Here is a 9936-nt window from a genome sequence, read left to right on the forward strand (position 1 = left end):
TGCTGTTGTCATACAAATTACACCTTTAGACTGTGTGCCCATCAATAAAGAAAAAAATAAGGAATGCTTTAGAAATTTGTAAGTCACTTTTGCACAGGGGCCATGCTAGTCTTCTCTCTAGTGTTCCAATTTTAGTATATATGCTGCCAAATAGAGCAAAACATGATGTAATATTGCCATTAAAAACTACTCTGGCTTCAGTGTGGATAATGAATTAAAGAGGAGGCCAGTGTGGAAGAGAAGACTACATAAAAGACGCTGCAATGTGTCAGGTAAAAGATGATAGAGTTCAGTACTGGAGTGCTGGAGAAGAGGTGTAGGCAACCTAACTAATTTGAAAGATAATAAAGAGATAATATTAGCCAGCTCTGTGACTAGATATAGGGGTCAGCAAAATAAAAGAGTCTAAAATGATTAATTCTCTGTATCATGTAACTGAGGGAATTATGGTGATATTCACAGAGAGAGATAACTTTGAAATTGAAGCTTTGGGAGAAAATACAATGAGCTCAATTTTAGACATTCTGATTTTGTGATGCTTATAAGATACTTAAATGGAAATAGGAGTTGTTTAGTGAAGATGGGATATTTAGGTTTGGAACTTAAGTGAGAAATAAGAGCTATGAATAAAGATTTGAGAATGATTAATATGTAGATAATAATGGAAGTCTTGAGAGTTTATTAGAATGTCCAGTAAGATAGACAGAAAAATAGAAACTGATAATAGAAGAGGATGAAGGGTGGAATCCCAAGGAATAATAATATTTTGAGTTTGAGGAAAAGAAGAGGATTCTTCACAAGAAAGTGAGAGTGGCTCTACAAGTATCAAGAAAACCAGAAGAGTGTGTTGTCATGCAAGTTGAAAGAATGAAATATTTCAAGAATTGAGATGCCACATAAAATAAAAACTGTATTATTTTCACTGGAATTATCACTAAGGAAGACCATTAATAACAGTGCCATATTAAAGTTTGCTGCACATTTTTTCTATTCCTCCCATCAAGAGGAGAAATCTATTTCCCTCCCCTTGAATCTTGACTGGATGGTGTTTTATCAACCAATAAAATGTGGCAGAAGTGAGACTGCTCATTTCTGAGTCTGGGCAGCTTCTGCTTTCACAGGCTTGAAACATTTCCCCTTAAAACCAGTGTTCATGCTGTGGGAAGCCCACATATGGAGGTGCCATGAGGAGAAGAACTGACTTCTATCTAAGCTCCCAGCCAAGAGCCAACATCACCTGCTGGCTATGCGAATGAGCCATAGTGGATGTTCTAGTCCAGTCAAGTCTTCAGATGACCACAGGTGCAGACAATGCCATGCAGAACAGAATTACCACTTGTGCCTAGTCAACCCACAGAAAATCATGAAAGACGATAAATGGTGGCTGCTGTTTTTAATGGGACCGTTTGTTACACAGCAATTGATACCTTATTTTATTACTATTTTGTAACACCTATAAGAAACAACGTCCTCTTGGGGCATAGTAGGTATGAACTGCCATAGGCTGAAAAGTGACTTGAAGGATAGGAACTGAAGACAATTATTTTAATAAGCTGAGTGTGAAAGAGAAAAGCTATTTAGAGTGTTATATGTAAGAAGGTTTGTATTTGACAAAGGTGTTATGTTAGTATTTAAATACAAAAAAACTGAAATGATCTTTAAGATGGTGTTAGTATAAACAGAATACAGTGACGATACAGAAGAGAGATGAGTTAAGTGATGGAGGGAGGTTCCTGAAGAGCTGGAAGAAAATGTTATTCAGCCTCCCCCCGAAAGGATCTGACTGGTCTCATTAGATGTGATCCACAGAGAGGCCCTGATGGGTGGATAGGCATATCCTGACTTCTCGGCAGTTACCCTGTGGATAGCTGCTCTTGGCTTAGGCACTAATTGTTTTTCTAGTTATCTGTGGCTAGGCTCTTAGGTTGTATTAGTTAGGATTTGGGGGGCTATAAGTGACAGAAGATATATTTCAAAGAGACTGACACATAAATCTGAAGTTTGAGGGTTGGTTAATTCAGCAGCTCTACAGCATCATCAGGGTCCCAGGTTCTTTCCATCATTCTGCTCTGTCATCCTCAGACTTTTGCCTTACTCTCTTAGATGGGCTCCTGTAATTATCTCAAGATAAATGCTGCAGTCCAAGGGGTCATATACAGAAGGTCATGTCAAGGGACAGAAATAGGAGGTTTCTCCTTGCATGTCCCTTTTCCATAAGTCCCACAGCAGACTTCTCTAATGGTTAGAATCTCATCATGTATTCAGTCAACAGCAAGGGTGATTTTAGGTAGGTTGTTTAAACTTGGTAAGCCTCAGTTTTCTCATCTGTAAAACAGGTAGCCTAGTACCTATCTCAAGATTATAATAAGGAATAAAAGACACTATTCTAGTAAGTGCATAGCACAGCGCTTGCCTCACAGAGCCTCTTCTCATCCATGCCATCCTCCATACTGGGTTAAGAGTTTCATTTTCTAAAAAGCAAAATTGAGATTCTTTTCCCATTTTCAAATGGGAGCCCACAACCAGCTTAAAATAAATTTGATTCATCTTCTGGTGCTGGGGTCTACTTTCCTGCAAACACTCAGAAGAGGAAAAAAAATAAGTAGATGTCTATTATAAAGGAAAAAGTGTGGATGGACAACTAACAGTATCTGCTCCGTCGGACCAGTAACGTGTAAGGAACTGACCTGGTTGCCTTGCCTCTGGGGGTGTGAGGATCCCTGTGTGCTGGGCGGGAACCAAGGTGTCAGAGGTTTCCGTCTCAGGTAAAGGGGAATCCAGGCACAGTAGAGTACAGATGTGAGGTACGTGTTTGGGTGATAAAGGGGGTGAACATTCAGTGATTTACGCTTATCCCAACAATACCCCTCATAAAATAGCCTGGGCTCCACCACAGGCCTGAGTCTGAGCCAGAATAATAGATTATAAAGTTCTTTGAGCTCCAAAGAGCGTGCTAACATGAATACTAAATAAGTATTTGTGTTACATGTTACTAAGTAAAAAAGATATATATGTATATATACCATGCATTCTCAAATGCAATATGCTTTCTCTAGCAACAATTAAGATTTCCCATCTACATGCTCCTTTTGCTTATCTCAATAGACACAGTGCCATCTACTGAAAATAGAGCACCAATAGCCATGGTCCCCCCAGGGATTCCCAGAAGAGCCTCTCTCTCTATGAGCTCCTCTCTCACCCACCTCCCAGATGGACTGGAGGGAGTAGGCGGAATCCACAGGCTGTTCTCCTGTCACAAACTGTAATGCATCTGTTCTCTGGTGCTTTCCATGAGCAGCAAGAGTAAGACGGTCCTGTAGGGACCTAAGGAGCTTGGCCAGAAATTAAAAATGTCTGTGAAAGCTCTTTTAGGCTATCCTCTTGCCTTCAACCAGGTATACGTTTAAACTCCCCTAGATAGACAAGGCGTGCTTATATATTAAGATATCAAAGGAGTATTGACATGTCCTCCTTTGAGTGACTATGATTTTTTTTCCATGTAACAGTGTAGCAATGTATTACAGTTATTTTATCTTTCTGTGAGATTTTCAGTGGGTAGAAGAGATAAGAGATTAATAACAGAATCCTGGAACATGATCAAGTCTGCTATGTCTTTGGGATTTGTGGATAGCTTAGGTCGCTGATGAAATTCACGCATGCCAAATTCCACAGTTTAGTTGAGTGTGTCCTCTCCAGGTCACAGTGACTCTTGGTTTCATACATCGAGAAACAAGAGGAAAATTGTTGCTGACGTCTAGCCACCAGAGTCAGCAATAAAACAGGAAACTGAGCTCTTTAAAATACACAGCCTTCTGCAGGACCTACTCAACCCCTGCCTTCTCTGCCTCTCACACCACCATCCTTCCTCCTGAGGAATTCTGGCTCCATCCAGCAAGTAGCCCTTCAGGGACCATTTATAGTTTAAAGCTTTGGTCTGAATGGATTCTGATCTGGCTTTCAGTAGTCAGGCCTGGCTTCCCTTCCATCTGCCCCTCCAGGTCTGGCCCCATTCTCTCCATTGCATCTGCTGCTCATTCTTTCTGCCTTCTTTTTATTAGATTTTTCAAAGCAAAATTTCCCACACTTAAGTTTGTGGTCTGGTAATTTATCACAAATATTCTTGAAACTGCCTTGTTAAAAGGGGCATTTGAAGCTGAAACCTAGGCATCTGTTACCACGGTGACCACCAACAACTACTGAGACCTGCCTGCTGAAACCAGAGAGGTAAGGGTCACATGGGCGGGAGACTGAAGGCAGGCAACTCCAGACTACTGCGCAGAGGAAAAGGCCCCAAGCCTCTGACGTGGGGGTGGGGTTCTCAGCCTTGAGCTGGACAGCCTTCTGTGCAACAGGAGGAAGCAGGCCAGTGTCCTGCTCCTGAATTCTCTATATCACGCAGTTTAGGAAATATGGGAACTGGAAGTTCTTTCCACCACCAGGTTACTAAGGAGAGTGTGAATTCCAAGTTTATAACTTGAAACTTACTTGATCACGTTTGCATGTTCTGGAGCCATTTAGCTGTCTGTGCCTCAAATTATCAATTTGAAAAGGCAAAATATTCCCTATGTCGTCAGATTATATGAATGTCAGTGAGGCAACAAAGTGAAACCTTTTTGCAAACAGGGTGCCACGCCCACGGAGACCAGACTCCACGCTCTGAGTATCCAGAGCCTCTGCAGGTTGCTGTAATCACCTTCTCTCTCACACAAAAGACAATTCCTGCAACAGAGAGGAGCGCAAACTAACCTCACTGATTGCCTTCCCAAGCCAGGATCCTCCCGGAGTCCCACTGTTCACTGGGCCTGTCAAAGTGAACACTGGTGGTTAGGTGTGTCTTGAAGTGCTACAAAGGTGGTTATAAAAAAAAAAGTGTATTCAATAAATAATGAAGGTTACAAGAAACACAAATTATACTCCTTCACCTTCTGCTTTCTTTTTGCAATTTTGGATAGAATGTTAAAGAGATACTTAGGAGTGGCAAGCATTGTATTGAAAAGCAGAAGTGTCAAGTCAGGCAATATATAAGGGAAAGACAGGAAGATCTATACATACAAAAGGTGTGTATGTGCTTGGGAGTACTTTTTGTGTGTCAAACTACATATTTTATTAGTTTGCTTTCTTGGTAGAAATATAATGCATTGAATCAATAGGATTAGACAAACATGACAGACAGAAAAATACATGTTGGTGAGTAAAGTATGGAAGGATACAGACACGATAAAGAGGAAAATACCGGACAGTGCTGCCATTCCTATGACCGCAAGCGAAGGGGGTGCCCTGGGGTGGAGTCTTGGTAGGAATTCTTATGGAACAATAACAGGATCACATGGAGGAGGGGTGGAGTTATAAATACAAGTGGATGCATTAAATCTGCCAGATCTAAATTCTTAGGCACTGCATCCTTTTGTCATCTCTTATTAGCACAACTGCCATCAGCATAAATGACTGAAGTATTAGTGGATTTTTGACGTCTCACTCATGTACCTGCACGAAGGAACTGGAGCAGACAGAGCTCATTCTTCAGGTGGTCAGAAGTAGGCAGTCTCCTACCTGAAATGTTCTAAATTCCCTTCTTTTCACAGAGTAGGTAGGGAGTCAAACCTTCCCAGAGATAGGTGGGGTGTGGAGGAGTTCCCAGAATGTTGAAAATAGTTGGATGTTGGAACCAGAATGGGTTCACCATCAAAGAAATGTCTTGTGTGTTTTTTGAGAAAGGATAGACAACGTAATTCCTCACAAAATTGCTAGTTTTGTGGTTGTTAATGAGAAATCTCCAAAAAAAAAAAAAAAAAAACCTTTTACTGTTTACATCTCAGACCTTGTAAATCATGAAATATAGTTTCAGTTTGTAGTGTAAGACCTATGGAGTAACATGGTTATTGCTGTTAGCTGTAAATACAGTCCTTTATTATGGTTGCAGCTTGCTCTTCCTAAAATAAAATTCAGCATTTGCTGAATTTAAGTTTAGCTTGGCTTACTTTTCTGCCAAACAGAATATAAGCATACTGGATATAATACTGCATTAGCTTTCTTTTCAACCCAAAATTTGAATGTTCTTATCGTTTATTATTAAACTTGTACGCAAAAACAAAATGGGAAATTTTAAGAGCATAATCTTTGGCATTAGAGAGACCTAGTTCAGATCTTGACTATGCCACTTGATCAGTATTCCTCACTTATCTGTAAAAATTGGATGAGAAAAATGCTTGTCTATGGCAGTTATGAGACTGAAAGGAGCTAATGGATTTAGTTTGTATTGAGGTATTTGCATAGCTTCGATAAATAATACCTAGTCTCCTCACTCAAGTCCTGAACAAATTAAGAAAGAGACAAAAGAGTAAGGCCAACAGGAGACATTATAATCAGTAACACCGACATTGGAGAGCATAAGCTTCCAGATCCGGAACACCAGAAATAGATTTACCACCTGGTCATAGTCCTAGACAATGGGTCCCCCACTGGGCAAAGGTCTTTGCTACTAATCTTACAGCTTGCCTGAGATCAGCTGGGAGCGCAATCTCCCTGTGAGGAGATTTGCTACAGAGAGAGGAAGAGGCTGGATGATAAATACCCAGTTTCTTCCAAGCTTATCAATGAAATAAATCACTCTTCCCCCAGGGAGGTTAAGTGAGGAGGTGGAAGTATCCAGGAGGGTTACAGCTCCTGGAGCTCCCTCTCATGGGAGAAAGCATCAGGAGTGAAGAATCAGTGCTCCCTCCAGTAGAGTGTTTAGCACAGTGCCTGGCACAGAGAAACATTTATTATATGCGTTAGAACATAAACTGAGATATATTACAATTTTTAAGAGTTTATTTGAGCAAAAAATTATTTGAATCAGGCACCATCCATTCTAACAGACAGAAAGGCGCTCCGAGGAGCTGTACTAAATGAAAGGCTTTTATAGGCAGGAGGGAGTGGCAATTTTTTACTAGGCAAAAAAGTGGGTTGGTTATTGCAAGGTTACTTTCCTTTAGGGGATGACAGGGGTCTGTCGGACAGATTACTCAACTAGTGATTATCAGGAGATTCCTGATTGACTGGTTTAGGATTCCACTTTTGGGAGAGCACAAACTGTAATTAAGTCTTGGTTTGGTAATCTGGAACGTAGCATAAGTGACTCCATTTGGAACTTGTTGTCTTGTTAACATATGTCACTTATGCTATTATAATTACTGACCCTTAAGGAAAAGTGAAAAACTCACAAATTAGTTTTGGGACCTTGATACATGTGGGAGAGTGGTAGGTGGCAAGTCTAGAGAAGAGGCTGGAATCTGAATAGCAAAGATCTTCGTGGTCTGTAAGATGAACTTCCACTTTATTTTGTAGACAGTGGGTAACCAAAAGTAATTTTAAGTTGAGGAGAGACCCTCAAGTTTACATTTTAGAACATGAACTCTAACTGCAGTATATAGGACGAAAAAGAGTCCACAAGCCAGACACTATGCTATGCCCTTAGTATAGTGCTCTCTCTCAATCACCACAATAATCTTGACAATTATACACAATCATTATTACGATTTTACAGATGAGAAAACGGAAGCTTTAAAAGTTTAAGTGACTTACTCAAGATACTCAGCTTATAAATGAAAAACCTGCAGTTTGATCTCATGTCTCCCTGGCTCCAAGACTCAGGACTGTCTTCATGAGCCTGTGACTTGTGCATTCACAACAGGCTTCATGCTTAGAAAGGTCCTCTTCCTGATTTAATACTCTGTTGTTGCCATCTTGAAATTCTTAGTAATTTTAGAATAAGAGGGCCCACATTTCTGTTTTGCACTGGGCTCCTTAAATTATGTAGCCAGTCCTGCCAAGATATCTTTTCTCCCCGTTACTCCAGTCACCGCTTTCACCAAATCTGGAGAATTCTGCACAAATAAAAATCTCCTTTTAATCAAAGAACCATGAAAAATTAACTACTGTAGGTGGAATATAAATATGTTGACAATTATATATGGATGTTTTTACATTTATACGTATAAATATCCACCATTCAAGCCAAATCTCCATCACCAAACAATCCTTTCGCAGATTTCTTTGGTTCCCAGGACCTCCCCAGTGCTGTAAGTGGGAGCCAGGCCAGAAGTGGTGAGGACATGGTATGAAGTTTATTGGGGGGTAAATACATTCATGTCTAAACACATGTGTTTGGTCATATTCCAAGTCCAAATACAAATTAATTTAGGATTATCTTTTTGATGCTTTCCATATTTCAGCTCCCATCAGTTGGCACAAATAATTAAGGGATGATGGAATACACATTGGCACAATCTCACAACTTCTTTGAGGCTATAGGTCCCTGAAAGACAGGCAGCTATTACAGAAGATGGAGGAGAGTATTTTAGAAAAGAATGCTATGTGAGCAGCATTGCATGGGTCCCTTACTTTTAATCACCATCTTTAATCATGAATTCATAATATTCTTTGAAGTAAGAGGCTACTCCAAATCTCTTCTAAAGACTTTTTTCCCATTAAAGATTTGAAAATACAAAAAGAAAAATTCTAGAAAAATTATTCTAAGTCCTTCCATATTTTTTTCATAAATACACACACACACACACACACACACACACACACACACAGTTACAAAATGGAAAATAATGGGCACACAGTTTGTAACCTGTTTTTTTTTTCCACTTGATGTACTAAGGATTAATAATTTTTAAAAACTTTGATAGTTTTCTTGGCCTTTTAATTTTTTCTTTCTTTCTTTTTTCTCTTCTTTCTTTCTTTCTTATGAAGACCATTGTAAATAAAAAAAAATTTTTTCCTTAGGCTAAAGTGAAATATCTTACTCAAAGGACATGAACATTTTTAAGGCCCTTGATATATATTGCTCAATTGCCCTACAGATATGGTTTAACAAAATACAGTCCCAGTTCAGTGTGAGAATGCCTGTTTGCATGAACTCTTTTAAAGTTTGGATCTAAATCTATTTAGTTTTTTCCTTTTAACTGCTTGTCAAACCAAGGTGCACACTGTGTATCTTGGGAGAGCAGAAGATGCCTGACATCTCATCCACTCTGTCCACGTGATTGTGGAGACAGTAAATTCTCTCTCCTTTGAAGAGAAGAGCTTTTCTTCATGGTTTGCCAGAGCTTTGGCTATATCTTTATTTACCATAGCTCTTGTTTGGAGACATGACTATTCCCTAAACATACTTTTAAAAAAAATCTAGTTTTGGATTTTCTCTGATCTCTTCTTTTCTTGCTAAATGATTTTATGATTAATGTATTCCCTCACCTATTGCTTTAGAACTTGTTTACCCTTGATCAAATAAATGGTTTCCAATCTGAATTCAGAGTTAGTCACATTGTTGCATATTATTACCTAAGTCCAAGCCCCTAAAAATGACTTGTAAATAAGAATTAGATCTAAAGAAAACAATTCTTTCAATTAATTCTAAACCTTTGAAAGCCACTTCTACGCTTGAGTGGTGTTCTTTGAGGATTTTCACGGCTATCAAATCCTTCTAGAGCTTTCCAGAATTCAGTAGAGAAGGAGCAGCCTGCAAATCAACGTTTTGGGTAAGCTTAGGTAGTACTCTCAGGAGTTCAGACACTTTTCCAAGTCCTAGGTTTGCTTCACTGGAGGCCATACTGACCAGGGCCCGTATCAATGAGACGGTTAGTAGGGAATTATTATACTGAAACCTTCTCTGGCCAGAAATTGAATAAGTAAGTTGAGGACAATATGATATGCTTTGAGTGATAAGCTGCATTCTGAAGAGACATTTATTCAGTGATACTAATAAAGTAACCATAATTCTTTTCATTAACTGCTTCCATCTCAGCAAATATTTTTAGTCAACTAAAGGACCAAGAGATTAATAACATCAACTTGATTAACAACATCAACTTGACTTTTAACTTTTAGTCTCAGCAGTGCATCCTCACATCACAGTCGTAGCAGAGTGGTGTGGGCTGAAGAGAGGGCTAC

At 39.4% G+C, this 9936-nt stretch overlaps 1 non-coding gene across 1 annotated transcript; it reads right to left on the reverse strand.

Moving 5' to 3' along the window:
* Nucleotides 1-52: 52 nt before the first annotated feature.
* Nucleotides 53-159, reverse strand: LOC116663947. Its single transcript, XR_004320301.1, has one exon. It is a non-coding gene; the product is annotated as a U6 spliceosomal RNA (small nuclear RNA).
* Between the last annotated feature and the right edge of the window lie 9777 nt (nt 160-9936).

This window comes from Camelus ferus, chromosome 5 (genome assembly GCF_009834535.1).
Source record: "Camelus ferus isolate YT-003-E chromosome 5, BCGSAC_Cfer_1.0, whole genome shotgun sequence".
Lineage (NCBI taxonomy): Eukaryota > Metazoa > Chordata > Mammalia > Artiodactyla > Camelidae > Camelus > Camelus ferus.